The sequence below is a fragment of the Limanda limanda genome, chromosome 7 (genome assembly GCF_963576545.1).
Source record: "Limanda limanda chromosome 7, fLimLim1.1, whole genome shotgun sequence".
In the NCBI taxonomy this organism is placed as follows: Eukaryota; Metazoa; Chordata; class Actinopteri; order Pleuronectiformes; family Pleuronectidae; genus Limanda; species Limanda limanda.
In genome coordinates, this window is record NC_083642.1 from 27488772 (window position 1) to 27513701 (window position 24930).

The 24930-nt window shown below is 44.5% G+C and overlaps 67 non-coding genes and 3 pseudogenes across 67 annotated transcripts in view; all 70 read right to left on the reverse strand.

Annotated features, from left to right (window-relative positions):
• LOC133008235 (5S ribosomal RNA) overlaps positions 1-84 on the reverse strand; it is a 119-nt gene extending 35 nt beyond the window's left edge. The window contains exon 1 of the ribosomal RNA XR_009680507.1: positions 1-84. This exon is cut by the window's left edge and continues 35 nt beyond it. This is a non-coding gene — a ribosomal RNA (5S ribosomal RNA).
• Positions 85-298: 214 nt separating this feature from the next.
• LOC133006150 (5S ribosomal RNA) lies at positions 299-417 on the reverse strand. The gene has a single exon (XR_009678698.1). It is a non-coding gene; the product is annotated as a 5S ribosomal RNA (ribosomal RNA).
• A 214-nt stretch (positions 418-631) lies between these two features.
• LOC133006998 (5S ribosomal RNA) lies at positions 632-750 on the reverse strand. The gene has a single exon (XR_009679498.1). It is a non-coding gene; the product is annotated as a 5S ribosomal RNA (ribosomal RNA).
• A 214-nt stretch (positions 751-964) lies between these two features.
• LOC133008236 (5S ribosomal RNA) lies at positions 965-1083 on the reverse strand. The gene has a single exon (XR_009680508.1). It is a non-coding gene; the product is annotated as a 5S ribosomal RNA (ribosomal RNA).
• A 214-nt stretch (positions 1084-1297) lies between these two features.
• Positions 1298-1416, reverse strand: LOC133008238 (5S ribosomal RNA). Its single transcript, XR_009680510.1, has one exon. It is a non-coding gene; the product is annotated as a 5S ribosomal RNA (ribosomal RNA).
• A 214-nt stretch (positions 1417-1630) lies between these two features.
• LOC133008239 (5S ribosomal RNA) lies at positions 1631-1749 on the reverse strand. The gene has a single exon (XR_009680511.1). It is a non-coding gene; the product is annotated as a 5S ribosomal RNA (ribosomal RNA).
• A 214-nt stretch (positions 1750-1963) lies between these two features.
• On the reverse strand, positions 1964-2082 carry LOC133006616 (5S ribosomal RNA). The gene has a single exon (XR_009679137.1). It is a non-coding gene; the product is annotated as a 5S ribosomal RNA (ribosomal RNA).
• Positions 2083-2296: 214 nt separating this feature from the next.
• Positions 2297-2415, reverse strand: LOC133006371 (5S ribosomal RNA). Its single transcript, XR_009678905.1, has one exon. It is a non-coding gene; the product is annotated as a 5S ribosomal RNA (ribosomal RNA).
• A 214-nt stretch (positions 2416-2629) lies between these two features.
• On the reverse strand, positions 2630-2748 carry LOC133006241 (5S ribosomal RNA). Its single transcript, XR_009678784.1, has one exon. It is a non-coding gene; the product is annotated as a 5S ribosomal RNA (ribosomal RNA).
• A 214-nt stretch (positions 2749-2962) lies between these two features.
• Positions 2963-3081, reverse strand: LOC133006891 (5S ribosomal RNA). Its single transcript, XR_009679396.1, has one exon. It is a non-coding gene; the product is annotated as a 5S ribosomal RNA (ribosomal RNA).
• Positions 3082-3295: 214 nt separating this feature from the next.
• LOC133007317 (5S ribosomal RNA) lies at positions 3296-3414 on the reverse strand. The gene has a single exon (XR_009679797.1). It is a non-coding gene; the product is annotated as a 5S ribosomal RNA (ribosomal RNA).
• A 214-nt stretch (positions 3415-3628) lies between these two features.
• On the reverse strand, positions 3629-3747 carry LOC133006764 (5S ribosomal RNA). The gene has a single exon (XR_009679276.1). It is a non-coding gene; the product is annotated as a 5S ribosomal RNA (ribosomal RNA).
• Positions 3748-3955: 208 nt separating this feature from the next.
• On the reverse strand, positions 3956-4074 carry LOC133007361 (5S ribosomal RNA). Its single transcript, XR_009679838.1, has one exon. It is a non-coding gene; the product is annotated as a 5S ribosomal RNA (ribosomal RNA).
• A 208-nt stretch (positions 4075-4282) lies between these two features.
• On the reverse strand, positions 4283-4401 carry LOC133006817 (5S ribosomal RNA). The gene has a single exon (XR_009679326.1). It is a non-coding gene; the product is annotated as a 5S ribosomal RNA (ribosomal RNA).
• A 213-nt stretch (positions 4402-4614) lies between these two features.
• Positions 4615-4733, reverse strand: LOC133006875 (5S ribosomal RNA). The gene has a single exon (XR_009679381.1). It is a non-coding gene; the product is annotated as a 5S ribosomal RNA (ribosomal RNA).
• Positions 4734-4941: 208 nt separating this feature from the next.
• LOC133007474 (5S ribosomal RNA) lies at positions 4942-5060 on the reverse strand. The gene has a single exon (XR_009679943.1). It is a non-coding gene; the product is annotated as a 5S ribosomal RNA (ribosomal RNA).
• Positions 5061-5273: 213 nt separating this feature from the next.
• LOC133007161 (5S ribosomal RNA) lies at positions 5274-5392 on the reverse strand. Its single transcript, XR_009679651.1, has one exon. It is a non-coding gene; the product is annotated as a 5S ribosomal RNA (ribosomal RNA).
• A 208-nt stretch (positions 5393-5600) lies between these two features.
• LOC133006230 (5S ribosomal RNA) lies at positions 5601-5719 on the reverse strand. Its single transcript, XR_009678773.1, has one exon. It is a non-coding gene; the product is annotated as a 5S ribosomal RNA (ribosomal RNA).
• Positions 5720-5927: 208 nt separating this feature from the next.
• Positions 5928-6046, reverse strand: LOC133006905 (5S ribosomal RNA). The gene has a single exon (XR_009679410.1). It is a non-coding gene; the product is annotated as a 5S ribosomal RNA (ribosomal RNA).
• A 214-nt stretch (positions 6047-6260) lies between these two features.
• On the reverse strand, positions 6261-6379 carry LOC133006921 (5S ribosomal RNA). Its single transcript, XR_009679425.1, has one exon. It is a non-coding gene; the product is annotated as a 5S ribosomal RNA (ribosomal RNA).
• A 208-nt stretch (positions 6380-6587) lies between these two features.
• LOC133006785 (5S ribosomal RNA) lies at positions 6588-6706 on the reverse strand. Its single transcript, XR_009679296.1, has one exon. It is a non-coding gene; the product is annotated as a 5S ribosomal RNA (ribosomal RNA).
• Positions 6707-6914: 208 nt separating this feature from the next.
• LOC133006818 (5S ribosomal RNA) lies at positions 6915-7033 on the reverse strand. Its single transcript, XR_009679327.1, has one exon. It is a non-coding gene; the product is annotated as a 5S ribosomal RNA (ribosomal RNA).
• A 213-nt stretch (positions 7034-7246) lies between these two features.
• LOC133007242 (5S ribosomal RNA) lies at positions 7247-7365 on the reverse strand. Its single transcript, XR_009679728.1, has one exon. It is a non-coding gene; the product is annotated as a 5S ribosomal RNA (ribosomal RNA).
• A 208-nt stretch (positions 7366-7573) lies between these two features.
• Positions 7574-7692, reverse strand: LOC133006231 (5S ribosomal RNA). The gene has a single exon (XR_009678774.1). It is a non-coding gene; the product is annotated as a 5S ribosomal RNA (ribosomal RNA).
• A 208-nt stretch (positions 7693-7900) lies between these two features.
• On the reverse strand, positions 7901-8019 carry LOC133006569 (5S ribosomal RNA). Its single transcript, XR_009679092.1, has one exon. It is a non-coding gene; the product is annotated as a 5S ribosomal RNA (ribosomal RNA).
• A 208-nt stretch (positions 8020-8227) lies between these two features.
• On the reverse strand, positions 8228-8346 carry LOC133006570 (5S ribosomal RNA). The gene has a single exon (XR_009679093.1). It is a non-coding gene; the product is annotated as a 5S ribosomal RNA (ribosomal RNA).
• A 214-nt stretch (positions 8347-8560) lies between these two features.
• LOC133007543 (5S ribosomal RNA) lies at positions 8561-8679 on the reverse strand. Its single transcript, XR_009680008.1, has one exon. It is a non-coding gene; the product is annotated as a 5S ribosomal RNA (ribosomal RNA).
• A 208-nt stretch (positions 8680-8887) lies between these two features.
• Positions 8888-9006, reverse strand: LOC133006403 (5S ribosomal RNA). Its single transcript, XR_009678935.1, has one exon. It is a non-coding gene; the product is annotated as a 5S ribosomal RNA (ribosomal RNA).
• A 208-nt stretch (positions 9007-9214) lies between these two features.
• On the reverse strand, positions 9215-9333 carry LOC133006786 (5S ribosomal RNA). The gene has a single exon (XR_009679297.1). It is a non-coding gene; the product is annotated as a 5S ribosomal RNA (ribosomal RNA).
• Positions 9334-9541: 208 nt separating this feature from the next.
• LOC133006819 (5S ribosomal RNA) lies at positions 9542-9660 on the reverse strand. The gene has a single exon (XR_009679328.1). It is a non-coding gene; the product is annotated as a 5S ribosomal RNA (ribosomal RNA).
• A 213-nt stretch (positions 9661-9873) lies between these two features.
• LOC133007212 (5S ribosomal RNA) lies at positions 9874-9992 on the reverse strand. Its single transcript, XR_009679699.1, has one exon. It is a non-coding gene; the product is annotated as a 5S ribosomal RNA (ribosomal RNA).
• A 214-nt stretch (positions 9993-10206) lies between these two features.
• On the reverse strand, positions 10207-10325 carry LOC133007021 (5S ribosomal RNA). Its single transcript, XR_009679519.1, has one exon. It is a non-coding gene; the product is annotated as a 5S ribosomal RNA (ribosomal RNA).
• Positions 10326-10533: 208 nt separating this feature from the next.
• LOC133006404 (5S ribosomal RNA) lies at positions 10534-10652 on the reverse strand. The gene has a single exon (XR_009678936.1). It is a non-coding gene; the product is annotated as a 5S ribosomal RNA (ribosomal RNA).
• A 208-nt stretch (positions 10653-10860) lies between these two features.
• On the reverse strand, positions 10861-10979 carry LOC133007765 (5S ribosomal RNA; annotated as a pseudogene).
• Positions 10980-11193: 214 nt separating this feature from the next.
• Positions 11194-11312, reverse strand: LOC133006028 (5S ribosomal RNA). The gene has a single exon (XR_009678585.1). It is a non-coding gene; the product is annotated as a 5S ribosomal RNA (ribosomal RNA).
• Positions 11313-11526: 214 nt separating this feature from the next.
• Positions 11527-11645, reverse strand: LOC133008240 (5S ribosomal RNA). The gene has a single exon (XR_009680512.1). It is a non-coding gene; the product is annotated as a 5S ribosomal RNA (ribosomal RNA).
• Positions 11646-11858: 213 nt separating this feature from the next.
• LOC133006876 (5S ribosomal RNA) lies at positions 11859-11977 on the reverse strand. The gene has a single exon (XR_009679382.1). It is a non-coding gene; the product is annotated as a 5S ribosomal RNA (ribosomal RNA).
• A 208-nt stretch (positions 11978-12185) lies between these two features.
• LOC133006821 (5S ribosomal RNA) lies at positions 12186-12304 on the reverse strand. Its single transcript, XR_009679329.1, has one exon. It is a non-coding gene; the product is annotated as a 5S ribosomal RNA (ribosomal RNA).
• A 214-nt stretch (positions 12305-12518) lies between these two features.
• LOC133007540 (5S ribosomal RNA) lies at positions 12519-12637 on the reverse strand. Its single transcript, XR_009680005.1, has one exon. It is a non-coding gene; the product is annotated as a 5S ribosomal RNA (ribosomal RNA).
• A 213-nt stretch (positions 12638-12850) lies between these two features.
• Positions 12851-12969, reverse strand: LOC133007014 (5S ribosomal RNA). Its single transcript, XR_009679513.1, has one exon. It is a non-coding gene; the product is annotated as a 5S ribosomal RNA (ribosomal RNA).
• A 208-nt stretch (positions 12970-13177) lies between these two features.
• Positions 13178-13296, reverse strand: LOC133007766 (5S ribosomal RNA; annotated as a pseudogene).
• A 214-nt stretch (positions 13297-13510) lies between these two features.
• On the reverse strand, positions 13511-13629 carry LOC133007243 (5S ribosomal RNA). Its single transcript, XR_009679729.1, has one exon. It is a non-coding gene; the product is annotated as a 5S ribosomal RNA (ribosomal RNA).
• Positions 13630-13837: 208 nt separating this feature from the next.
• On the reverse strand, positions 13838-13956 carry LOC133006571 (5S ribosomal RNA). The gene has a single exon (XR_009679094.1). It is a non-coding gene; the product is annotated as a 5S ribosomal RNA (ribosomal RNA).
• Positions 13957-14164: 208 nt separating this feature from the next.
• Positions 14165-14283, reverse strand: LOC133006906 (5S ribosomal RNA). The gene has a single exon (XR_009679411.1). It is a non-coding gene; the product is annotated as a 5S ribosomal RNA (ribosomal RNA).
• Positions 14284-14497: 214 nt separating this feature from the next.
• LOC133007124 (5S ribosomal RNA) lies at positions 14498-14616 on the reverse strand. Its single transcript, XR_009679616.1, has one exon. It is a non-coding gene; the product is annotated as a 5S ribosomal RNA (ribosomal RNA).
• A 208-nt stretch (positions 14617-14824) lies between these two features.
• LOC133006405 (5S ribosomal RNA) lies at positions 14825-14943 on the reverse strand. The gene has a single exon (XR_009678937.1). It is a non-coding gene; the product is annotated as a 5S ribosomal RNA (ribosomal RNA).
• A 208-nt stretch (positions 14944-15151) lies between these two features.
• Positions 15152-15270, reverse strand: LOC133007678 (5S ribosomal RNA). The gene has a single exon (XR_009680135.1). It is a non-coding gene; the product is annotated as a 5S ribosomal RNA (ribosomal RNA).
• Positions 15271-15484: 214 nt separating this feature from the next.
• Positions 15485-15603, reverse strand: LOC133006877 (5S ribosomal RNA). Its single transcript, XR_009679383.1, has one exon. It is a non-coding gene; the product is annotated as a 5S ribosomal RNA (ribosomal RNA).
• A 208-nt stretch (positions 15604-15811) lies between these two features.
• Positions 15812-15930, reverse strand: LOC133006232 (5S ribosomal RNA). The gene has a single exon (XR_009678775.1). It is a non-coding gene; the product is annotated as a 5S ribosomal RNA (ribosomal RNA).
• A 214-nt stretch (positions 15931-16144) lies between these two features.
• On the reverse strand, positions 16145-16263 carry LOC133007011 (5S ribosomal RNA). The gene has a single exon (XR_009679510.1). It is a non-coding gene; the product is annotated as a 5S ribosomal RNA (ribosomal RNA).
• Positions 16264-16471: 208 nt separating this feature from the next.
• Positions 16472-16590, reverse strand: LOC133007617 (5S ribosomal RNA). The gene has a single exon (XR_009680078.1). It is a non-coding gene; the product is annotated as a 5S ribosomal RNA (ribosomal RNA).
• A 214-nt stretch (positions 16591-16804) lies between these two features.
• Positions 16805-16923, reverse strand: LOC133007518 (5S ribosomal RNA). Its single transcript, XR_009679985.1, has one exon. It is a non-coding gene; the product is annotated as a 5S ribosomal RNA (ribosomal RNA).
• A 214-nt stretch (positions 16924-17137) lies between these two features.
• LOC133006029 (5S ribosomal RNA) lies at positions 17138-17256 on the reverse strand. The gene has a single exon (XR_009678586.1). It is a non-coding gene; the product is annotated as a 5S ribosomal RNA (ribosomal RNA).
• A 214-nt stretch (positions 17257-17470) lies between these two features.
• On the reverse strand, positions 17471-17589 carry LOC133008241 (5S ribosomal RNA). The gene has a single exon (XR_009680513.1). It is a non-coding gene; the product is annotated as a 5S ribosomal RNA (ribosomal RNA).
• Positions 17590-17802: 213 nt separating this feature from the next.
• Positions 17803-17921, reverse strand: LOC133006878 (5S ribosomal RNA). The gene has a single exon (XR_009679384.1). It is a non-coding gene; the product is annotated as a 5S ribosomal RNA (ribosomal RNA).
• A 208-nt stretch (positions 17922-18129) lies between these two features.
• On the reverse strand, positions 18130-18248 carry LOC133006822 (5S ribosomal RNA). The gene has a single exon (XR_009679330.1). It is a non-coding gene; the product is annotated as a 5S ribosomal RNA (ribosomal RNA).
• Positions 18249-18462: 214 nt separating this feature from the next.
• Positions 18463-18581, reverse strand: LOC133007541 (5S ribosomal RNA). Its single transcript, XR_009680006.1, has one exon. It is a non-coding gene; the product is annotated as a 5S ribosomal RNA (ribosomal RNA).
• A 213-nt stretch (positions 18582-18794) lies between these two features.
• LOC133007017 (5S ribosomal RNA) lies at positions 18795-18913 on the reverse strand. The gene has a single exon (XR_009679515.1). It is a non-coding gene; the product is annotated as a 5S ribosomal RNA (ribosomal RNA).
• A 208-nt stretch (positions 18914-19121) lies between these two features.
• Positions 19122-19240, reverse strand: LOC133007767 (5S ribosomal RNA; annotated as a pseudogene).
• A 214-nt stretch (positions 19241-19454) lies between these two features.
• LOC133007244 (5S ribosomal RNA) lies at positions 19455-19573 on the reverse strand. Its single transcript, XR_009679730.1, has one exon. It is a non-coding gene; the product is annotated as a 5S ribosomal RNA (ribosomal RNA).
• Positions 19574-19781: 208 nt separating this feature from the next.
• On the reverse strand, positions 19782-19900 carry LOC133006572 (5S ribosomal RNA). Its single transcript, XR_009679095.1, has one exon. It is a non-coding gene; the product is annotated as a 5S ribosomal RNA (ribosomal RNA).
• Positions 19901-20108: 208 nt separating this feature from the next.
• LOC133006907 (5S ribosomal RNA) lies at positions 20109-20227 on the reverse strand. The gene has a single exon (XR_009679412.1). It is a non-coding gene; the product is annotated as a 5S ribosomal RNA (ribosomal RNA).
• Positions 20228-20441: 214 nt separating this feature from the next.
• Positions 20442-20560, reverse strand: LOC133007125 (5S ribosomal RNA). The gene has a single exon (XR_009679617.1). It is a non-coding gene; the product is annotated as a 5S ribosomal RNA (ribosomal RNA).
• Positions 20561-20768: 208 nt separating this feature from the next.
• LOC133006406 (5S ribosomal RNA) lies at positions 20769-20887 on the reverse strand. The gene has a single exon (XR_009678938.1). It is a non-coding gene; the product is annotated as a 5S ribosomal RNA (ribosomal RNA).
• A 208-nt stretch (positions 20888-21095) lies between these two features.
• LOC133007679 (5S ribosomal RNA) lies at positions 21096-21214 on the reverse strand. Its single transcript, XR_009680136.1, has one exon. It is a non-coding gene; the product is annotated as a 5S ribosomal RNA (ribosomal RNA).
• Positions 21215-21428: 214 nt separating this feature from the next.
• Positions 21429-21547, reverse strand: LOC133006879 (5S ribosomal RNA). The gene has a single exon (XR_009679385.1). It is a non-coding gene; the product is annotated as a 5S ribosomal RNA (ribosomal RNA).
• Positions 21548-21755: 208 nt separating this feature from the next.
• Positions 21756-21874, reverse strand: LOC133006233 (5S ribosomal RNA). The gene has a single exon (XR_009678776.1). It is a non-coding gene; the product is annotated as a 5S ribosomal RNA (ribosomal RNA).
• A 214-nt stretch (positions 21875-22088) lies between these two features.
• Positions 22089-22207, reverse strand: LOC133007012 (5S ribosomal RNA). The gene has a single exon (XR_009679511.1). It is a non-coding gene; the product is annotated as a 5S ribosomal RNA (ribosomal RNA).
• Positions 22208-22415: 208 nt separating this feature from the next.
• Positions 22416-22534, reverse strand: LOC133007618 (5S ribosomal RNA). Its single transcript, XR_009680079.1, has one exon. It is a non-coding gene; the product is annotated as a 5S ribosomal RNA (ribosomal RNA).
• Positions 22535-22748: 214 nt separating this feature from the next.
• Positions 22749-22867, reverse strand: LOC133007520 (5S ribosomal RNA). Its single transcript, XR_009679986.1, has one exon. It is a non-coding gene; the product is annotated as a 5S ribosomal RNA (ribosomal RNA).
• Positions 22868-24930: the final 2063 nt, after the last annotated feature.

The following is a 24930-nucleotide window of genomic DNA, read 5'->3' on the forward strand; positions in this document are numbered from 1 at the left end:
ATCCAAGTACTAACCAAGCCCGACCCTGCTTAGCTTCCGAGATCAGACGAGATCGGGCGTGCTCAGGGTGGTATGGCCGTAAGCGAAAGACTCAACCCACAATACCTTATTTATACATGTGAACCACCACCACCATCATCAAATCATAACAATTATCAATCATTTCCATCAGTAATAATGTCAGGGTTCCATATCCTTGTTTTCTTTGATGTTGAGTCTTTCCTGCTCTTTCCAAGATGTTTCTCCTTTAAAGCAGCAGCAACCGTTCCCTCTGCTGGTTGCAAAGCAAATTCGAAAAAGCTTACAGCACCTGGTATTCCCAGGCAGTCTCCCATCCAAGTACTAACCAAGCCCGACCCTGCTTAGCTTCCGAGATCAGACGAGATCGGGCGTGCTCAGGGTGGTATGGCCGTAAGCGAAAGACTCAACCCACAAAACCTTATTTATACATGTGAACCAGCACCACCATCATCAAATCATGACAATTATCAAGCATTTCCATCAGTAATAATGTCAGGGTTCCATATCCTTGTTTTCTTTGATGGTGAGTCTTTCCTGCTCTTTCCAAGATGTTTCTCCTTTAAAGCAGCAGCAACCGTTCCCTCAGGTGGTTGCAAAGCAAATTCGAAAAAGCTTACAGCACCTGGTATTCCCAGGCTGTCTCCCATCCAAGTACTAACCAAGCCCGACCCTGCTTAGCTTCCGAGATCAGACGAGATCGGGCGTGCTCAGGGTGGTATGGCCGTAAGCGAAAGACTCAACCCACAATACCTTATTTATACATGTGAACCACCACCACCATCATCAAATCATGACAATTATCAAGCATTTCCATCAGTAATAATGTCAGGGTTCCATATCCTTGTTTTCTTTGATGGTGAGTCTTTCCTGCTCTTTCCAAGATGTTTCTCCTTTAAAGCAGCAGCAACCGTTCCCTCAGCTGGTTGCAAAGCAAATTCGAAAAAGCTTACAGCACCTGGTATTCCCAGGCGGTCTCCCATCCAAGTACTAACCAAGCCCGACCCTGCTTAGCTTCCGAGATCAGACGAGATCGGGCGTGCTCAGGGTGGTATGGCCGTAAGCGAAAGACTCAACCCACAATACCTTATTTATACATGTGAACCACCACCACCATCATCAAATCATGACAATTATCAAGCATTTCCATCAGTAATAATGTCAGGGTTCCATATCCTTGTTTTCTTTGATGGTGAGTCTTTCCTGCTCTTTCCAAGATGTTTCTCCTTTAAAGCAGCAGCAACCGTTCCCTCAGCTGGTTGCAAAGCAAATTCGAAAAAGCTTACAGCACCTGGTATTCCCAGGCGGTCTCCCATCCAAGTACTAACCAAGCCCGACCCTGCTTAGCTTCCGAGATCAGACGAGATCGGGCGTGCTCAGGGTGGTATGGCCGTAAGCGAAAGAGTCAACCCACAATACCTTATTTATACATGTGAACCACCACCACCATCATCAAATCATGACAATTATCAAGCATTTCCATCAGTAATAATGTCAGGGTTCCATATCCTTGTTTTCTTTGATGGTGAGTCTTTCCTGCTCTTTCCAAGATGTTTCTCCTTTAAAGCAGCAGCAACCGTTCCCTCAGCTGGTTGCAAAGCAAATTCGAAAAAGCTTACAGCACCTGGTATTCCCAGGCGGTCTCCCATCCAAGTACTAACCAAGCCCGACCCTGCTTAGCTTCCGAGATCAGACGAGATCGGGCGTGCTCAGGGTGGTATGGCCGTAAGCGAAAGACTCAACCCACAATACCTTATTTATACATGTGAACCACCACCACCATCATCAAATCATGACAATTATCAATCATTTCCATCAGTAATAATGTCAGGGTTCCATATCCTTGTTTTCTTTGATGTTGAGTCTTTCCTGCTCTTTCCAAGATGTTTCTCCTTTAAAGCAGCAGCAACCGTTCCCTCTGCTGGTTGCAAAGCAAATTCGAAAAAGCTTACAGCACCTGGTATTCCCAGGCGGTCTCCCATCCAAGTACTAACCAAGCCCGACCCTGCTTAGCTTCCGAGATCAGACAAGATCGGGCGTGCTCAGGGTGGTATGGCCGTAAGCGAAAGACTCAACCCACAATACCTTATTTATACATGTGAACCACCACCACCATCATCAAATCATGACAATTATCAATCATTTCCATCAGTAATAATGTCAGGGTTCCATATCCTTGTTTTCTTTGATGTTGAGTCTTTCCTGCTCTTTCCAAGATGTTTCTCCTTTAAAGCAGCAGCAACCGTTCCCTCTGCTGGTTGCAAAGCAAATTCGAAAAAGCTTACAGCACCTGGTATTCCCAGGCGGTCTCCCATCCAAGTACTAACCAAGCCCGACCTTGCTTAGCTTCCGAGATCAGACGAGATCGGGCGTGCTCAGGGTGGTATGGCCGTAAGCGAAAGACTCAACCCACAATACCTTATTTATACATGTGAACCACCACCACCATCATCAAAACATGACAATTATCAAGCATTTCCATCAGTAATAATGTCAGGGTTCCATATCCTTGTTTTCTTTGATGGTGAGTCTTTCCTGCTCTTTCCAAGATGTTTCTCCTTTAAAGCAGCAGCAACCGTTCCCTCAGCTGGTTGCAAAGCAAATTCGAAAAAGCTTACAGCACCTGGTATTCCCAGGCGGTCTCCCATCCAAGTACTAACCAAGCCCTACCCTGCTTAGCTTCCGAGATCAGACGAGATCGGGCGTGCTCAGGGTGGTATGGCCGTAAGCGAAAGACTCAACCCACAATACCTTATTTATACATGTGAACCACCACCACCATCATCAAATCATGACAATTATCAATCATTTCCATCAGTAATAATGTCAGGGTTCCATATCCTTGTTTTCTTTGATGTTGAGTCTTTCCTGCTCTTTCCAAGATGTTTCTCCTTTAAAGCAGCAGCAACCGTTCCCTCTGCTGGTTGCAAAGCAAATTCGAAAAAGCTTACAGCACCTGGTATTCCCAGGCGGTCTCCCATCCAAGTACTGACCAAGCCCGACCCTGCTTAGCTTCCGAGATCAGACAAGATCGGGCGTGCTCAGGGTGGTATGGCCGTAAGCGAGAGACTCAACCCACAATACCTTATTTATACATGTGAACCACCACCACCATCATCAAATCATGACAATTATCAATCATTTCCATCAGTAATAATGTCAGGGTTCCATATCCTTGTTTTCTTTGATGTTGAGTCTTTCCTGCTCTTTCCAAGATGTTTCTCCTTTAAAGCAGCAGCAACCGTTCCCTCTGCTGGTTGCAAAGCAAATTCGAAAAAGCTTACAGCACCTGGTATTCCCAGGCGGTCTCCCATCCAAGTACTAACCAAGCCCGACCGTGCTTAGCTTCCGAGATCAGACGAGATCGGGCGTGCTCAGGGTGTTATGGCCGTAAGCGAAAGACTCAACCCACAATACCTTATTTATACATGTGAACCACCACCACCATCATCAAAACATGACAATTATCAAGCATTTCCATCAGTAATAATGTCAGGGTTCCATATCCTTGTTTTCTTTGATGGTGAGTCTTTCCTGCTCTTTCCAAGATGTTTCTCCTTTAAAGCAGCAGCAACCGTTCCCTCAGCTGGTTGCAAAGCAAATTCGAAAAAGCTTACAGCACCAGGTATTCCCAGGCGGTCTCCCATCCAAGTACTAACCAAGCCCGACCACGCTTAGCTTCCGAGATCAGACGAGATCGGGCGTGCTCAGGGTGGTATGGCCGTAAGCGAAAGACTCAACCCACAATACCTTATTTATACATCTGAACCACCATCATCAAATCATGACAATTATCAATAATTTCCAACAGTAATAATGTCAGGGTTCCATATCCTTATTTTCTTTGATGGTGAGTCTTTCCTGCTCTTTCCAAGATGTTTCTCCTTTAAAGCAGCAGCAACCGTTCCCTCTGCTGGTTGCAAAGCAAATTCGAAAAAGCTTACAGCACCTGGTATTCCCAGGCGGTCTCCCATCCAAGTATTAACCAAGCCCGACCGTGCTTAGCTGCCGAGATCAGACGAGATCGGGCGTGCTCAGGGTGGTATGGCCGTAAGCGAAAGACTCAGCCCACAATACCTTATTTATACATCTGAACCACCATCATCAAATCATGAAAATTATCAATAATTTCCAACAGTAATAATGTCAGGGTTCCATATCCTTGTTTTCTTTGATGGTGAGTCTTTCCTGCTCTTTCCAAGATGTTTCTCCTTTAAAGCAGCAGCAACCGTTCCCTCTGCTGGTTGCAAAGAAAATTCGAAAAAGCTTACAGCACCTGGTATTCCCAGGCGGTCTCCCATCCAAGTACTAACCAAGCCAGACCCTGCTTAGCTTCCGAGATCAGACGAGATCGGGCGTGCTCAGGGTGGTATGGCCGTAAGCGAAAGACTCAACCCACAATACTTATTTATACATGTGAACCACTACCACCATCATCAAATCATGACAATTATCAATAATTTCCATCAGTAATAATGCCAGGGTTCCATATCCTTGTTTTCTTTGATGGTGAGTCTTTCCTGCTCTTTCCAAGATGTTTCTCCTTTAAAGCAGCAGCAACCATTCCCTCTGCTGGTTGCAAAGCAAATTCGAAAAAGCTTACAGCACCTGGTATTCCCAGGCGGTCTCCCATCCAAGTACTAACCAAGCCCGACCATGCTTAGCTTCCGAGATCAGACGAGATCGGGCGTGCTCAGAGTGGTATGGCCGTAAGCAAAAGACTCAACCCACAATACCTTATTTATACATGTGAACCACCATCATCAAATCATGAAAATTATCAAAAATTTCCAACAGTAATAATGTCAGGGTTCCATATCCTTGTTTTCTTTGATGGTGAGTCTTTCCTGCTCTTTCCAAGATGTTTCTCCTTTAAAGCAGCAGCAACCGTTCCCTCTGCTGGTTGCAAAGCAAATTCGAAAAAGCTTACAGCACCTGGTATTCCCAGGCGGTCTCCCATCCAAGTACTAACCAAGCCAGACGCTGCTTAGCTTCCGAGATCAGACGAGATCGGGCGTGCTCAGGGTGGTATGGCCGTAAGCGAAAGACTCAACCCACAATACTTATTTATACATGTGAACCACTACCACCATCATCAAATCATGACAATTATCAATAATTTCCATCAGTAATAATGCCAGGGTTCCATATCCTTGTTTTCTTTGATGGTGAGTCTTTCCTGCTCTTTCCAAGATGTTTCTCCTTTAAAGCAGCAGCAACCATTCCCTCTGCTGGTTGCAATGCAAATTCGAAAAAGCTTACAGCACCTGGTATTCCCAGGCGGTCTCCCATCCAAGTACTAACCTAGCCCAACCATGCTTTGCTTCCGAGATCAGACGAGATCGGGCGTGCTCAGGGTGATATGGCCGTAAGCGAAAGACTCAACCCACAATACCTTATTTATACATGTGAACCACCATCATCAAATCATGACAATTATCAATAATTTCCAACAGTAATAATGTCAGGGTTCCATATCCTTGTTTTCTTTGATGGTGAGTTTTTCCTGCTCTTTCCAAGATGTTTCTCCTTTAAAGCAGCAGCAACCGTTCCCTTTGCTGGTTGCAAAGCAAATTCGAAAAAGCTTACAGCACCTGGTATTCCCAGGCGGTCTCCCATCCAAGTACTAACCTAGCCCGACCATGCTTAGCTTCCGAGATCAGACGAGATCGGGCGTGCTCAGGGTGGTATGGCCGTAAGCGAAAGACTCAACCCACAATACCTTAATTATACATCTGAACCACCATCATCAAATCATGACAATTATCAATAATTTCCAACAGTAATAATGTCAGGGTTCCATATCCTTGTTTTCTTTGATGGTGAGTCTTTCCTGCTCTTTCCAAGATGTTTCTCCTTTAAAGCAGCAGCAACCGTTCCCTCTGCTGGTTGCAAAGCAAATTCGAAAAAGCTTACAGCACCTGGTATTCCCAGGCGGTGTCCCATCCAAGTACTAACCTAGCCCGACCATGCTTAGCTTCCGAGATCAGACGAGATCGGGCGTGCTCAGGGTGGTATGGCCGTAAGCGAAAGACTCAACCCACAATACCTTATTTATACATGTGAACCACCACCACCATCATCAAATTATGACAATTATCAATCATTTCCATCAGTAATAATGTCAGGGTTCCATATCCTTGTTTTCTTTGATGGTGAGTCTTTCCTGCTCTTTCCAAGATGTTTCTCCTTTAAAGCAGCAGCAACCGTTCCCTCTGCTGGTTGCAAAGCAAATTCGAAAAAGCTTACAGCACCTGGTATTCCCAGGCGGTCTCCCATCCAAGTACTAACCAAGCCCGACCACGCTTAGCTTCCGAGATCAGACGAGATCGGGCGTGCACAGGGTGGTATGGCCGTAAGCGAAAGACTCAACCCACAATACCTTATTTATACATCTGAACCACCATCATCAAATCATGACAATTATCAATAATTTCCAACAGTAATAATGTCAGGGTTCCATGTCCTTGTTTTCTTTGATGGTGAGTCTTTCCTGCTTTTTCCAAGATGTTTCTCCTTTAAAGCAGCAGCAACCGTTCCCTCTGCTGGTTGCAAAGCAAATTCGAAAAAGCTTACAGCACCTGGTATTCCCAGGCGGTCTCCCATCCAAGTACTAACCAAGCCCGACCGTGCTTAGCTGCCGAGATCAGACGAGATCGGGCGTGCTCAGGGTGGTATGGCCGTAAGCGAAAGACTCAGCCCACAATACCTTATTTATACATCTGAACCACCATCATCAAATCATGAAAATTATCAATAATTTCCAACAGTAATAATGTCAGGGTTCCATATCCTTGTTTTCTTTGATGGTGAGTCTTTCCTGCTCTTTCCAAGATGTTTCTCCTTTAAAGCAGCAGCAACCGTTCCCTCTGCTGGTTGCAAAGCAAATTCGAAAAAGCTTACAGCACCTGGTATTCCCAGGCGGTCTCCCATCCAAGTACTAACCAAGCCAGACCCTGCTTAGCTTCCGAGATCAGACGAGATCGGGCGTGCTCAGGGTGGTATGGCCGTAAGCGAAAGACTCAACCCACAATACTTATTTATACATGTGAACCACTACCACCATCATCAAATCATGACAATTATCAATAATTTCCATCAGTAATAATGCCAGGGTTCCATATCCTTGTTTTCTTTGATGGTGAGTCTTTCCTGCTCTTTCCAAGATGTTTCTCCTTTAAAGCAGCAGCAACAATTCCCTCTGCTGGTTGCAAAGCAAATTCGAAAAAGCTAACAGCACCTGGTATTCCCAGGCGGTCTCCCATCCAAGTACTAACCAAGCCCGACCATGCTTAGCTTCCGAGATCAGACGAGATCGGGCGTGCTCAGAGTGGTATGGCCGTAAGCAAAAGACTCAACCCACAATACCTTATTTATACATGTGAACCACCATCATCAAATCATGACAATTATCAATAATTTCCAACAGTAATAATGTCAGGGTTCCATATCCTTGTTTACTTTGATGGTGAGTCTTTCCTGCTCTTTCCAAGATGTTTCTCCTTTAAAGCAGCAGCAACCGTTCCCTCTGCTGGTTGCAAAGCAAATTCGAAAAAGCTTACAGCACCTGGTATTCCCAGGCGGTCTCCCATCCAAGTACTAACCTAGCCCGACCATGCTTAGCTTCCGAGATCAGACGAGATCGGGCGTGCTCAGGGTGGTATGGCCGTAAGCGAAAGACTCAACCCACAATACCTTAATTATACATCTGAACCACCATCATCAAATCATGACAATTATCAATAATTTCCAACAGTAATAATGTCAGGGTTCCATATCCTTGTTTTCTTTGATGGTGAGTCTTTCCTGCTCTTTCCAAGATGTTTCTCCTTTAAAGCAGCAGCAACCGTTCCCTCTGCTGGTTGCAAAGCAAATTCGAAAAAGCTTACAGCACCTGGTATTCCCAGGCGGTCTCCCATCCAAGTACTAACCAAGCCCGACCATGCTTAGCTTCCGAGATCAGACGAGATCGGGCGTGCTCAGGGTGGTATGGCCGTAAGCGAAAGACTCAACCCACAATACCTTAATTATACATCTGAACCACCATCATCAAATCATGACAATTATCAATAATTTCCAACAGTAATAATGTCAGGGTTCCATATCCTTGTTTTCTTTGATGGTGAGTCTTTCCTGCTCTTTCCAAGATGTTTCTCCTTTAAAGCAGCAGCAACCGTTCCCTCTGCTGGTTGCAAAGCAAATTCGAAAAAGCTTACAGCACCTGGTATTCCCAGGCGGTCTCCCATCCAAGTACTAACCAAGCCCGACCATGCTTAGCTTCCGAGATCAGACGAGATCGGGCGTGCTCAGGGTGGTATGGCCGTAAGCGAAAGACTCAACCCACAATACCTTATTTATACATGTGAACCACCACCACCATCATCAAATTATGACAATTATCAATCATTTCCATCAGTAATAATGTCAGGGTTCCATATCCTTGTTTTCTTTGATGGTGAGTCTTTCCTGCTCTTTCCAAGATGTTTCTCCTTTAAAGCAGCAGCAACCGTTCCCTCTGCTGGTTGCAAAGCAAATTCGAAAAAGCTTACAGCACCTGGTATTCCCAGGCGGTCTCCCATCCAAGTACTAACCAAGCCAGACCACGCTTAGCTTCCGAGATCAGACGAGATCGGGTGTGCTCAGGGTGGTATTGCCGTAAGCGAAAGACTCAACCCACAATACCTTATTTATACATCTGAACCACCATCATCAAATCATGACAATTATCAATAATTTCCAACAGTAATAATGTCAGGGTTCCATATCCTTGTTTTCTTTGATGGTGAGTCTTTCCTGCTCTTTCCAAGATGTTTCTCGTTTAAAGCAGCAGCAACCGTTCCCTCTGCTGGTTGCAAAGCAAATTCGAAAAAGCTTACAGCACCTGGTATTCCCAGGCGGTCTCCCATCCAAGTACTAACCAAGCCCGACCGTGCTTAGCTTCCGAGATCAGACGAGATCGGGCGTGCTCAGGGTGGTATGGCCGTAAGCGAAAGACTCAGCCCACAATACCTTATTTATACATCTGAACCTTCATCATCAAATCATGAAAATTATCAATAATTTCCTACAGTAATAATGTCAGGGTTCCATATCCTTATTTTCTTTGATGGTGAGTCTTTCCTGCTCTTTCCAAGATGTTTCTCCTTTAAAGCAGCAGCAACCGTTCCCTCTGCTGGTTGCAAAGCAAATTCGAAAAAGCTTACAGCACCTGGTATTCCCAGGCGGTCTCCCATCCAAGTACTAACCAAGCCCGACCGTGCTTAGCTGCCGAGATCAGACGAGATCGGGCGTGCTCAGGGTGGTATGGCCGTAAGCGAAAGACTCAGCCCACAATACCTTATTTATACATCTGAACCACCATCATCAAATCATGAAAATTATCAATAATTTCCAACAGTAATAATGTCAGGGTTCCATATCCTTGTTTTCTTTGATGGTGAGTCTTTCCTGCCCTTTCCAAGATGTTTCTCCTTTAAAGCAGCAGCAACCGTTCCCTCTGCTGGTTGCAAAGCAAATTCGAAAAAGCTTACAGCACCTGGTATTCCCAGGCGGTCTCCCATCCAAGTACTAACCAAGCCAGACCCTGCTTAGCTTCCGAGATCAGACGAGATCGGGCGTGCTCAGGGTGGTATGGCCGTAAGCGAAAGACTCAACCCACAATACTTATTTATACATGTGAACCACTACCACCATCATCAAATCATGACAATTATCAATAATTTCCATCAGTAATAATGCCAGGGTTCCATACTCTTGTTTTCTTTGATGGTGAGTCTTTCCTGCTCTTTCCAAGATGTTTCTCCTTTAAAGCAGCAGCAACCATTCCCTCTGCTGGTTGCAAAGCAAATTCGAAAAAGCTTACAGCACCTGGTATTCCCAGGCAGTCTCCCATCCAAGTACTAACCAAGCCAGACCCTGCTTAGCTTCCGAGATCAGACGAGATCGGGCGTGCTCAGGGTGGTATGGCCGTAAGCGAAAGACTCAACCCACAATACTTTATTTATACATGTGAACCACTACCACCATCATCAAATCATGACAATTATCAATAATTTCCAACAGTAATAATGTCAGGGTTCCATATCCTTGTTTTCTTTGATGGTGAGTTTTTCCTGCTCTTTCCAAGATGTTTCTCCTTTAAAGCAGCAGCAACCGTTCCCTTTGCTGGTTGCAAAGCAAATTCGAAAAAGCTTACAGCACCTGGTATTCCCAGGCGGTCTCCCATCCAAGTACTAACCTAGCCCGACCACGCTTAGCTTCCGAGATCAGACGAGATCGGGCGTGCTCAGGGTGGTATTGCCGTAAGCGAAAGACTCAACCCACAATACCTTATTTATACATCTGAACCACCATCATCAAATCATGACAATTATCAATAATTTCCAACAGTAATAATGTCAGGGTTCCATATCCTTGTTTTCTTTGATGGTGAGTCTTTCCTGCTCTTTCCAAGATGTTTCTCCTTTAAAGCAGCAGCAACCGTTCCCTCTGCTGGTTGCAAAGCAAATTCGAAAAAGCTTACAGCACCTGGTATTCCCAGGCGGTCTCCCATCCAAGTACTAACCAAGCCCGACCGTGCTTAGCTTCCGAGATCAGACGAGATCGGGCGTGCTCAGGGTGGTATGGCCGTAAGCGAAAGACTCAGCCCACAATACCTTATTTATACATCTGAACCACCATCATCAAATCATGAAAATTATCAATAATTTCCAACAGTAATAATGTCAGGGTTCCATATCCTTGTTTTCTTTGATGGTGAGTCTTTCCTGCTCTTTCCAAGATGTTTCTCCTTTAAAGCAGCAGCAACCGTTCCCTCTGCTGGTTGCAAAGCAAATTCGAAAAAGCTTACAGCACCTGGTATTCCCAGGCGGTCTCCTTTCCAAGTACTAACCAAGCCAGACCCTGCATAGCTTCCGAGATCAGACGAGATCGGGCGTGCTCAGGGTGGTATGGCCGTAAGCGAAAGACTCAACCCACAATACTTTATTTATACATGTGAACCACCACCACCATCATCAAATCATGACAATTATCAATAATTTCCAACAGTAATAATGTCAGGGTTCCATATCCTTGTTTTCTTTGATGGTGAGTTTTTCCTGCTCTTTCCAAGATGTTTCTCCTTTAAAGCAGCAGCAACCGTTCCCTCTGCTGGTTGCAAAGCAAATTCGAAAAAGCTTACAGCACCTGGTATTCCCAGGCGGTCTCCCATCCAAGTACTAACCTAGCCCGACCATGCTTAGCTTCCGAGATCAGATGAGATCGGGCGTGCTCAGGGTGGTATGGCCGTAAGCGAAAGACTCAACCCACAATACCTTATATATACATGTGAACCACCACCACCATCATCAAATCATGACAATTATCATTCATTTCCATCAGTAATAATGTCAGGGTTCCATATCCTTGTTTTCTTTGATGGTGAGTCTTTCCTGCTCTTTCCAAGATGTTTCTCCTTTAAAGCAGCAGCAACCGTTCCCTCTGCTGGTTGCAAAGCAAATTCGAAAAAGCTTACAGCACCTGGTATTCCCAGGCGGTCTCCCATCCAAGTACTAACCAAGCCCGACCCTGCTTAGCTTCCGAGATCAGACGAGATCGGGCGTGCTCAGGGTGGTATGGCCGTAAGCGAAAGACTCAACCCACAATACTTATTTATACATGTGAACCACTACCACCATCATCAAATCATGACAATTATCAATAATTTCCATCAGTAATAATGCCAGGGTTCCATATCCTTGTTTTCTTTGATGGTGAGTCTTTCCTGCTCTTTCCAAGATGTTTCTCCTTTAAAGCAGCAGCAACCATTCCCTCTGCTGGTTGCAAAGCAAATTCGAAAAAGCTTACAGCACCTGGTATTCCCAGGCGGTCTCCCATCCAAGTACTAACCAAGCCCGACCATGCTTAGCTTCCGAGATCAGACGAGATCGGGCGTGCTCAGAGTGGTATGGCCGTAAGCAAAAGACTCAACCCACAATACCTTATTTATACATGTGAACCACCATCATCAAATCATGAAAATTATCAATAATTTCCAACAGTAATAATGTCAGGGTTCCATATCCTTGTTTTCTTTGATGGTGAGTCTTTCCTGCTCTTTCCAAGATGTTTCTCCTTTAAAGCAGCAGCAACCGTTCCCTCTGCTGGTTGCAAAGCAAATTCGAAAAAGCTTACAGCACCTGGTATTCCCAGGCGGTCTCCCATCCAAGTACTAACCAAGCCAGACCCTGCTTAGCTTCCGAGATCAGACGAGATCGGGCGTGCTCAGGGTGGTATGGCCGTAAGCGAAAGACTCAACCCACAATACCTTATTTATACATGTGAACCACCACCACCATCATCAAATCATGACAATTATCAATCATTTCCATCAGTAATAATGTCAGGGTTCCATATCCTTGTTTTCTTTGATGGTGAGTCTTTCCTGCTCTTTCCAAGATGTTTCTCCTTTAAAGCAGCAGCAACCGTTCCCTCTGCTGGTTGCAAAGCAAATTCGAAAAAGCTTACAGCACCTGGTATTCCCAGGCGGTCTCCCATCCAAGTACTAACCAAGCCAGACCCTGCTTAGCTTCCGAGATCAGACGAGATTGGGCGTGCTCAGGGTGGTATGGCCGTAAGCGAAAGACTCAACCCACAATACTTATTTATACATGTGAACCACTACCACCATCATCAAATCATGACAATTATCAATAATTTCCATCAGTAATAATGCCAGGGTTCCATATCCTTGTTTTCTTTGATGGTGAGTCTTTCCTGCTCTTTCCAAGATGTTTCTCCTTTAAAGCAGCAGCAACCATTCCCTCTGCTGGTTGCAAAGCAAATTCGAAAAAGCTAACAGCACCTGGTATTCCCAGGCGGTCTCCCATCCAAGTACTAACCAAGCCCGACCGTGCTTAGCTTCCGAGATCAGACGAGATCGGGCGTGCTCAGGGTGGTATGGCCGTAAGCGAAAGACTCAGCCCACAATACCTTATTTATACATCTGAACCACCATCATCAAATCATGAAAATTATCAATAATTTCCAACAGTAATAATGTCAGGGTTCCATATCCTTGTTTTCTTTGATGGTGAGTCTTTCCTGCTCTTTCCAAGATGTTTCTCCTTTAAAGCAGCAGCAACCGTTCCCTCTGCTGGTTGCAAAGCAAATTCGAAAAAGCTTACAGCACCTGGTATTCCCAGGCGGTCTCCTTTCCAAGTACTAACCAAGCCAGACCCTGCATAGCTTCCGAGATCAGACGAGATCGGGCGTGCTCAGGGTGGTATGGCCGTAAGCGAAAGACTCAACCCACAATACTTTATTTATACATGTGAACCACTACCACCATCATCAAATCATGACAATTATCAATAATTTCCATCAGTAATAATGCCAGGGTTCCATATCCTTGTTTTCTTTGATGGTGAGTCTTTCCTGCTCTTTCCAAGATGTTTCTCCTTTAAAGCAGCAGCAACCATTCCCTCTGCTGGTTGCAAAGCAAATTCGAAAAAGCTAACAGCACCTGGTATTCCCAGGCGGTCTCCCATCCAAGTACTAACCAAGCCCGACCATGCTTAGCTTCCGAGATCAGACGAGATCGGGCGTGCTCAGAGTGGTATGGCCGTAAGCAAAAGACTCAACCCACAATACCTTATTTATACATGTGAACCACCATCATCAAATCATGACAATTATCAATAATTTCCAACAGTAATAATGTCAGGGTTCCATATCCTTGTTTACTTTGATGGTGAGTCTTTCCTGCTCTTTCCAAGATGTTTCTCCTTTAAAGCAGCAGCAACCGTTCCCTCTGCTGGTTGCAAAGCAAATTCGAAAAAGCTTACAGCACCTGGTATTCCCAGGCGGTCTCCCATCCAAGTACTAACCAAGCCCGACCATGCTTAGCTTCCGAGATCAGACGAGATCGGGCGTGCTCAGGGTGGTATGGCCGTAAGCGAAAGACTCAACCCACAATACCTTATTTATACAGGTGAACCACCATCATCAAATCATGACAATTATCAATAATTTCCAACAGTAATAATGTCAGGGTTCCATATCCTTGTTTTATTTGATGGTGAGTCTTTCCTGCTCTTTCCAAGATGTTTCTCCTTTAAAGCAGCAGCAACCGTTCCCTCTGCTGGTTGCAAAGCAAATTCGAAAAAGCTTACAGCACCTGGTATTCCCAGGCGGTGTCCCATCCAAGTACTAACCTAGCCCGACCATGCTTAGCTTCCGAGATCAGACGAGATCGGGCGTGCTCAGGGTGGTATGGCCGTAAGCGAAAGACTCAACCCACAATACCTTATTTATACATGTGAACCACCACCACCATCATCAAATTATGACAATTATCAATCATTTCCATCAGTAATAATGTCAGGGTTCCATATCCTTGTTTTCTTTGATGGTGAGTCTTTCCTGCTCTTTCCAAGATGTTTCTCCTTTAAAGCAGCAGCAACCGTTCCCTCTGCTGGTTGCAAAGCAAATTCGAAAAAGCTTACAGCACCTGGTATTCCCAGGCGGTCTCCCATCCAAGTACTAACCAAGCCCGACCACGCTTAGCTTCCGAGATCAGACGAGATCGGGCGTGCTCAGGGTGGTATTGCCGTAAGCGAAAGACTCAACCCACAATACCTTATTTATACATCTGAACCACCATCATCAAATCATGACAATTATCAATAATTTCCAACAGTAATAATGTCAGGGTTCCATATCCTTGTTTTCTTTGATGGTGAGTCTTTCCTGCTCTTTCCAAGATGTTTCTCCTTTAAAGCAGCAGCAACCGTTCCCTCTGCTGGTTGCAAAGCAAATTCGAAAAAGCTTACAGCACCTGGTATTCCCAGGCGGTCTCCCATCCAAGTACTAACCAAGCCCGACCGTGCTTAGCTTCCGAGATCAGACGAGATCGGGCGTGCTCAGGGTGGTATGGCCGTAAGCGAAAGACTCAGCCCACAATACCTTATTTATACATCTGAACCACCATCATCAAATCATGAAAATTATCAATAATTTCCAACAGTAATAATGTCAGGGTTCCATATCCTTGTTTTCTTTGATGGTGAGTCTTTCCTGCTCTTTCCAAGATGTTTCTCCTTTAAAGCAGCAGCAACCGTTCCCTCTGCTGGTTGCAAAGCAAATTCGAAAAAGCTTACAGCACCTGGTATTCCCAGGCGGTCTCCCTTCCAAGTACTAACCAAGCCAGACCCTGCATAGCTTCCGAGATCAGACGAGATCGGGCGTGCTCAGGGTGGTATGGCCGTAAGCGAAAGACTCAACCCACAATACTTTATTTATACATGTGAACCACTACCACCATCATCAAATCATGACAATTATCAATAATTTCCATCAGTAATAATGTCAGGGTTCCATATCCTTGTTTTCTTTGATGGTGAGTCTTTCCTGCTCTTTCCAAGATGTTTCTCCTTTAAAGCAGCAGCAACCATTCCCTCTGCTGGTTGCAAAGCAAATTCGAAAAAGCTTACAGCACCTGGTATTCCCAGGCGGTCTCCCATCCAAGTACTAACCAAGCCCGACCATGCTTAGCTTCCGAGATCAGACGAGATCGGGCGTGCTCAGAGTGGTATGGCCGTAAGCGAAAGACTCAACCCACAATACCTTATTTATACATGTGAACCACCATCATCAAATCATGACAATTATCAATAATTTCCAACAGTAATAATGTCAGGGTTCCATATCCTTGTTTTCTTTGATGGTGAGTTTTTCCTGCTCTTTCCAAGATGTTTCTCCTTTAAAGCAGCAGCAACCGTTCCCTCTGCTGGTTGCAAAGCAAATTCGAAAAAGCTTACAGCACCTGGTATTCCCAGGCGGTCTCCCATCCAAGTACTAACCTAGCCCGACCATGCTTAGCTTCCGAGATCAGACGAGATCGGGCGTGCTCAGGGTGGTATGGCCGTAAGCGAAAGACTCAACCCACAATACCTTATATATACATGTGAACCACCACCACCATCATCAAATCATGACAATTATCATTCATTTCCATCAGTAATAATGTCAGGGTTCCATATCCTTGTTTTCTTTGATGGTGAGTCTTTCCTGCTCTTTCCAAGATGTTTCTCCTTTAAAGCAGCAGCAACCGTTCCCTCTGCTGGTTGCAAAGCAAATTCGAAAAAGCTTACAGCACCTGTTATTCCCAGGCGGTCTCCCATCCAAGTACTAACCAAGCCCGACCATGCTTAGCTTCCGAGATCAGACGAGATCGGGCGTGCTCAGGGTGGTATGGCCGTAAGCGAAAGACACAACCCACAATACCTTATTTATACATGTGAACCACCATCATCAAATCATGACAATTATCAATCGTTTCCATCAGTAGTAATGTCAGGGTTCCATATCCTTGTTTTCTTTGATGTTGAGTCTTTCCTGCTCTTTCCAAGATGTTTCTCCTTTAAAGCAGCAGCAACCGTTCCCTCTGCTGGTTGCAAAGCAAATTCGAAAAAGCTTACAGCACCTGGTATTCCCAGGCAGTCTCCCATCCAAGTACTAACCAAGCCCGACCCTGCTTAGCTTCCGAGATCAGACGAGATCGGGCGTGCTCAGTGTGGTATGGCGGTAAGCGAAAGACTCAACCCACAATACCTTATTTATACATGTGAACCACCACCACCATCATCAAATCATGACAATTATCAAGCATTTCCATCAGTAATAATGTCAGGGTTCCATATCCTTGTTTTCTTTGATGGTGAGTCTTTCCTGCTCTTTCCAAGATGTTTCTCCTTTAAAGCAGCAGCAACCGTTCCCTCAGCTGGTTGCAAAGCAAATTCGAAAAAGCTTACAGCACCTGGTATTCCCAGGCGGTCTCCCATCCAAGTACTAACCAAGCCCGACCATGCTTAGCTTCCTAGATCAGACGAGATCGGGCGTGCTCAGGGTGGTATGGCCGTAAGCGAAAGACTCAACCCACAATACCTTATTTATACATGTGAACCACCACCACCATCATCAAATCATGACAATTATCAATCATTTCCATCAGTAATAATGTCAGGGTTCCATATCCTTGTTTTCTTTGATGGTGAGTCTTTCCTGCTCTTTCCAAGATGTTTCTCCTTTAAAGCAGCAGCAACCGTTCCCTCTGCTGGTTGCAAAGCAAATTCGAAAAAGCTTACAGCACCTGGTATTCCCAGGCGGTCTCCCATCCAAGTACTAACCTAGCCCGACCATGCTTAGCTTCCGAGATCAGATGAGATCGGGCGTGCTCAGGGTGGTATGGCCGTAAGCGAAAGACTCAACCCACAATACCTTATATATACATGTGAACCACCACCACCATCATCAAATCATGACAATTATCATTCATTTCCATCAGTAATAATGTCAGGGTTCCATATCCTTGTTTTCTTTGATGGTGAGTCTTTCCTGCTCTTTCCAAGATGTTTCTCCTTTAAAGCAGCAGCAACCGTTCCCTCTGCTGGTTGCAAAGCAAATTCGAAAAAGCTTACAGCACCTGGTATTCCCAGGCGGTCTCCCATCCAAGTACTAACCAAGCCCGACCCTGCTTAGCTTCCGAGATCAGACGAGATCGGGCGTGCTCAGGGTGGTATGGCCGTAAGCGAAAGACTCAACCCACAATACTTATTTATACATGTGAACCACTACCACCATCATCAAATCATGACAATTATCAATAATTTCCATCAGTAATAATGCCAGGGTTCCATATCCTTGTTTTCTTTGATGGTGAGTCTTTCCTGCTCTTTCCAAGATGTTTCTCCTTTAAAGCAGCAGCAACCATTCCCTCTGCTGGTTGCAAAGCAAATTCGAAAAAGCTTACAGCACCTGGTATTCCCAGGCGGTCTCCCATCCAAGTACTAACCAAGCCCGACCATGCTTAGCTTCCGAGATCAGACGAGATCGGGCGTGCTCAGAGTGGTATGGCCGTAAGCAAAAGACTCAACCCACAATACCTTATTTATACATGTGAACCACCATCATCAAATCATGAAAATTATCAATAATTTCCAACAGTAATAATGTCAGGGTTCCATATCCTTGTTTTCTTTGATGGTGAGTCTTTCCTGCTCTTTCCAAGATGTTTCTCCTTTAAAGCAGCAGCAACCGTTCCCTCTGCTGGTTGCAAAGCAAATTCGAAAAAGCTTACAGCACCTGGTATTCCCAGGCGGTCTCCCATCCAAGTACTAACCAAGCCAGACCCTGCTTAGCTTCCGAGATCAGACGAGATCGGGCGTGCTCAGGGTGGTATGGCCGTAAGCGAAAGACTCAACCCACAATACCTTATTTATACATGTGAACCACCACCACCATCATCAAATCATGACAATTATCAATCATTTCCATCAGTAATAATGTCAGGGTTCCATATCCTTGTTTTCTTTGATGGTGAGTCTTTCCTGCTCTTTCCAAGATGTTTCTCCTTTAAAGCAGCAGCAACCGTTCCCTCTGCTGGTTGCAAAGCAAATTCGAAAAAGCTTACAGCACCTGGTATTCCCAGGCGGTCTCCCATCCAAGTACTAACCAAGCCAGACCCTGCTTAGCTTCCGAGATCAGACGAGATTGGGCGTGCTCAGGGTGGTATGGCCGTAAGCGAAAGACTCAACCCACAATACTTATTTATACATGTGAACCACTACCACCATCATCAAATCATGACAATTATCAATAATTTCCATCAGTAATAATGCCAGGGTTCCATATCCTTGTTTTCTTTGATGGTGAGTCTTTCCTGCTCTTTCCAAGATGTTTCTCCTTTAAAGCAGCAGCAACCATTCCCTCTGCTGGTTGCAAAGCAAATTCGAAAAAGCTAACAGCACCTGGTATTCCCAGGCGGTCTCCCATCCAAGTACTAACCAAGCCCGACCGTGCTTAGCTTCCGAGATCAGACGAGATCGGGCGTGCTCAGGGTGGTATGGCCGTAAGCGAAAGACTCAGCCCACAATACCTTATTTATACATCTGAACCACCATCATCAAATCATGAAAATTATCAATAATTTCCAACAGTAATAATGTCAGGGTTCCATATCCTTGTTTTCTTTGATGGTGAGTCTTTCCTGCTCTTTCCAAGATGTTTCTCCTTTAAAGCAGCAGCAACCGTTCCCTCTGCTGGTTGCAAAGCAAATTCGAAAAAGCTTACAGCACCTGGTATTCCCAGGCGGTCTCCTTTCCAAGTACTAACCAAGCCAGACCCTGCATAGCTTCCGAGATCAGACGAGATCGGGCGTGCTCAGGGTGGTATGGCCGTAAGCGAAAGACTCAACCCACAATACTTTATTTATACATGTGAACCACTACCACCATCATCAAATCATGACAATTATCAATAATTTCCATCAGTAATAATGCCAGGGTTCCATATCCTTGTTTTCTTTGATGGTGAGTCTTTCCTGCTCTTTCCAAGATGTTTCTCCTTTAAAGCAGCAGCAACCATTCCCTCTGCTGGTTGCAAAGCAAATTCGAAAAAGCTAACAGCACCTGGTATTCCCAGGCGGTCTCCCATCCAAGTACTAACCAAGCCCGACCATGCTTAGCTTCCGAGATCAGACGAGATCGGGCGTGCTCAGAGTGGTATGGCCGTAAGCAAAAGACTCAACCCACAATACCTTATTTATACATGTGAACCACCATCATCAAATCATGACAATTATCAATAATTTCCAACAGTAATAATGTCAGGGTTCCATATCCTTGTTTACTTTGATGGTGAGTCTTTCCTGCTCTTTCCAAGATGTTTCTCCTTTAAAGCAGCAGCAACCGTTCCCTCTGCTGGTTGCAAAGCAAATTCGAAAAAGCTTACAGCACCTGGTATTCCCAGGCGGTCTCCCATCCAAGTACTAACCAAGCCCGACCATGCTTAGCTTCCGAGATCAGACGAGATCGGGCGTGCTCAGGGTGGTATGGCCGTAAGCGAAAGACTCAACCCACAATACCTTATTTATACAGGTGAACCACCATCATCAAATCATGACAATTATCAATAATTTCCAACAGTAATAATGTCAGGGTTCCATATCCTTGTTTTATTTGATGGTGAGTCTTTCCTGCTCTTTCCAAGATGTTTCTCCTTTAAAGCAGCAGCAACCGTTCCCTCTGCTGGTTGCAAAGCAAATTCGAAAAAGCTTACAGCACCTGGTATTCCCAGGCGGTGTCCCATCCAAGTACTAACCTAGCCCGACCATGCTTAGCTTCCGAGATCAGACGAGATCGGGCGTGCTCAGGGTGGTATGGCCGTAAGCGAAAGACTCAACCCACAATACCTTATTTATACATGTGAACCACCACCACCATCATCAAATTATGACAATTATCAATCATTTCCATCAGTAATAATGTCAGGGTTCCATATCCTTGTTTTCTTTGATGGTGAGTCTTTCCTGCTCTTTCCAAGATGTTTCTCCTTTAAAGCAGCAGCAACCGTTCCCTCTGCTGGTTGCAAAGCAAATTCGAAAAAGCTTACAGCACCTGGTATTCCCAGGCGGTCTCCCATCCAAGTACTAACCAAGCCCGACCACGCTTAGCTTCCGAGATCAGACGAGATCGGGCGTGCTCAGGGTGGTATTGCCGTAAGCGAAAGACTCAACCCACAATACCTTATTTATACATCTGAACCACCATCATCAAATCATGACAATTATCAATAATTTCCAACAGTAATAATGTCAGGGTTCCATATCCTTGTTTTCTTTGATGGTGAGTCTTTCCTGCTCTTTCCAAGATGTTTCTCCTTTAAAGCAGCAGCAACCGTTCCCTCTGCTGGTTGCAAAGCAAATTCGAAAAAGCTTACAGCACCTGGTATTCCCAGGCGGTCTCCCATCCAAGTACTAACCAAGCCCGACCGTGCTTAGCTTCCGAGATCAGACGAGATCGGGCGTGCTCAGGGTGGTATGGCCGTAAGCGAAAGACTCAGCCCACAATACCTTATTTATACATCTGAACCACCATCATCAAATCATGAAAATTATCAATAATTTCCAACAGTAATAATGTCAGGGTTCCATATCCTTGTTTTCTTTGATGGTGAGTCTTTCCTGCTCTTTCCAAGATGTTTCTCCTTTAAAGCAGCAGCAACCGTTCCCTCTGCTGGTTGCAAAGCAAATTCGAAAAAGCTTACAGCACCTGGTATTCCCAGGCGGTCTCCCTTCCAAGTACTAACCAAGCCAGACCCTGCATAGCTTCCGAGATCAGACGAGATCGGGCGTGCTCAGGGTGGTATGGCCGTAAGCGAAAGACTCAACCCACAATACTTTATTTATACATGTGAACCACTACCACCATCATCAAATCATGACAATTATCAATAATTTCCATCAGTAATAATGTCAGGGTTCCATATCCTTGTTTTCTTTGATGGTGAGTCTTTCCTGCTCTTTCCAAGATGTTTCTCCTTTAAAGCAGCAGCAACCATTCCCTCTGCTGGTTGCAAAGCAAATTCGAAAAAGCTTACAGCACCTGGTATTCCCAGGCGGTCTCCCATCCAAGTACTAACCAAGCCCGACCATGCTTAGCTTCCGAGATCAGACGAGATCGGGCGTGCTCAGAGTGGTATGGCCGTAAGCGAAAGACTCAACCCACAATACCTTATTTATACATGTGAACCACCATCATCAAATCATGACAATTATCAATAATTTCCAACAGTAATAATGTCAGGGTTCCATATCCTTGTTTTCTTTGATGGTGAGTTTTTCCTGCTCTTTCCAAGATGTTTCTCCTTTAAAGCAGCAGCAACCGTTCCCTCTGCTGGTTGCAAAGCAAATTCGAAAAAGCTTACAGCACCTGGTATTCCCAGGCGGTCTCCCATCCAAGTACTAACCTAGCCCGACCATGCTTAGCTTCCGAGATCAGACGAGATCGGGCGTGCTCAGGGTGGTATGGCCGTAAGCGAAAGACTCAACCCACAATACCTTATATATACATGTGAACCACCACCACCATCATCAAATCATGACAATTATCATTCATTTCCATCAGTAATAATGTCAGGGTTCCATATCCTTGTTTTCTTTGATGGTGAGTCTTTCCTGCTCTTTCCAAGATGTTTCTCCTTTAAAGCAGCAGCAACCGTTCCCTCTGCTGGTTGCAAAGCAAATTCGAAAAAGCTTACAGCACCTGTTATTCCCAGGCGGTCTCCCATCCAAGTACTAACCAAGCCCGACCATGCTTAGCTTCCGAGATCAGACGAGATCGGGCGTGCTCAGGGTGGTATGGCCGTAAGCGAAAGACACAACCCACAATACCTTATTTATACATGTGAACCACCATCATCAAATCATGACAATTATCAATCGTTTCCATCAGTAGTAATGTCAGGGTTCCATATCCTTGTTTTCTTTGATGTTGAGTCTTTCCTGCTCTTTCCAAGATGTTTCTCCTTTAAAGCAGCAGCAACCGTTCCCTCTGCTGGTTGCAAAGCAAATTCGAAAAAGCTTACAGCACCTGGTATTCCCAGGCAGTCTCCCATCCAAGTACTAACCAAGCCCGACCCTGCTTAGCTTCCGAGATCAGACGAGATCGGGCGTGCTCAGTGTGGTATGGCGGTAAGCGAAAGACTCAACCCACAATACCTTATTTATACATGTGAACCACCACCACCATCATCAAATCATGACAATTATCAAGCATTTCCATCAGTAATAATGTCAGGGTTCCATATCCTTGTTTTCTTTGATGGTGAGTCTTTCCTGCTCTTTCCAAGATGTTTCTCCTTTAAAGCAGCAGCAACCGTTCCCTCAGCTGGTTGCAAAGCAAATTCGAAAAAGCTTACAGCACCTGGTATTCCCAGGCGGTCTCCCATCCAAGTACTAACCAAGCCCGACCATGCTTAGCTTCCTAGATCAGACGAGATCGGGCGTGCTCAGGGTGGTATGGCCGTAAGCGAAAGACTCAACCCACAATACCTTATTTATACATGTGAACCACCACCACCATCATCAAATCATGACAATTATCAATCATTTCCATCAGTAATAATGTCAGGGTTCCATATCCTTGTTTTCTTTGATGGTGAGTCTTTCCTGCTCTTTCCAAGATGTTTCTCCTTTAAAGCAGCAGCAACCGTTCCCTCTGCTGTTTGCAAAGCAAATTCGAAAAAGCTTACAGCACCTGGTATTCCCAGGCGGTCTCCCATCCAAGTACTAACCAAGCCCGACCCTGCTTAGCTTCCAAGATCAGACGAGATCGGGCGTGCTTTTTTTTTTTTTTTTTTTTTTTATTATCAAAAATACCAATTTATATATACAAAAGACATTCATCTGTTAATATTCACACAAAACAATGACATACACACAGGAATCACATTCATGTTAAGGGATAACAAAACTCAAAAAATGAAAAAAAAGAAAGAAAAATAAATCACTTAATAATAACACGTGCGCCTGATAAACATAGAGGCACACTCAGAAATTAAATGCTAGTTTCCCTTCCGATGTTACAGATATAAAGCCACACCCGTCAATAAAACATTCAGCAAAGTCCTCAGCACCATATTTAAAGATCAAACCCACATTTCTCCTGACAACCGATTCAAACAAATCCCACACATGCACCTTTTTCCCCTCAAAATGAGCAAGATTCCTTCTTGACATAATAGCATACCTTACGTGGCTTAACACAAAATTAAACAAACGAACATTCACATCTTTCCTTTTCCCATTTACTCCAAACAGCAACATTTTGTTCCATTCATATGCCTTTACAAAACCCTTTTCCCAGTTTTTAAACAGCATATCTTTTAACTTCAAAACAAAACTACGTAGACATTCACATCGGATATATATATGTAACAAGTCTTCTGGCTCAGTTTCACACACGTCACATTCTCTTTTGTTCTTTTTGTTAATCTGATGCAGCACCTTGTTTACATAGATCCTGTTGTGTCTCGTCATGAAGTCATTGTTTTCACATTCTATTGCATTATATTTGATTTGGAGGTTTTCCCATATCAACTGTACATTCATACCTGGCAGAACCCTCTCCCACATTTGTTCTGATGCCGGTCTTTTCAGCAGTTTCGCTATCAGTTCTAAATATATGTTTTTTACTTTTAATTCTTTAAACTCTTTATTTGCATAATTTTTAACAAACACTAGTTTAGGTAAGGGTCCATCCCCTGTCCTCACACACTCTCTCTCAATCAAATACCTCCAGTCTACAGGCATACTCCCCTTAATTATATCATACATTTTTACAATCATATCTCTCCTAGCATCCTCATCCCCTTCTCTTACGCAGTCTACCATTGCCTGCCCAGGCAGAAACCCAGGCACAAACTCATAGACCATGTCCTTTACTTGCCTAATTCCTGCATCCATGAAAACCTTATTGTATAGCATTTTGTTGTTATGCTGTATTATAGGATTGAGAAAAACGGGTTTATTCATTACTTCGGTTACATTACTACAGTTGTATGATATGTTGGGTAGGAATTCTCCCCATGCTTTGAACACCTCTTGGTAGAAAGAAGGCACTTTTTCATACATTGGTTCCTTCAAAACCATAAGCAGACTATTCTCTCCACATCTACCAGCCATCTGAACATACATTTTAAAGAATTGTTTCCACCCATAGTCATTCACATCATGGAGATACTTCTTCACTGTTTTAACCCTCAGTGCTTTACGTTTTGTGTCAATGTCCACCAGTTTTAACCCTCCCTCACTGTACCCTGCTATCAACGTTTTGTGGGATATCCTCACACCCTTCCCATCCCACAAGAAGTTTGAAGTCAGCTGATTTAATTCGGATAGAACCCATACCGGAAGATCTAGTGCGCCCAAAACATACACACATTTGGATAATAATAAGGAATTAACAACTATTACCTTACCTTTTAATTTCAATTTCCTCTGCTTCCATGCATTTAAAGTGTGTTTTATCTTATTTATCACTCCTGTCCAAGTGATATCTCTTGCTTCCTTTTCGTTTGGACCTATGTTTACTC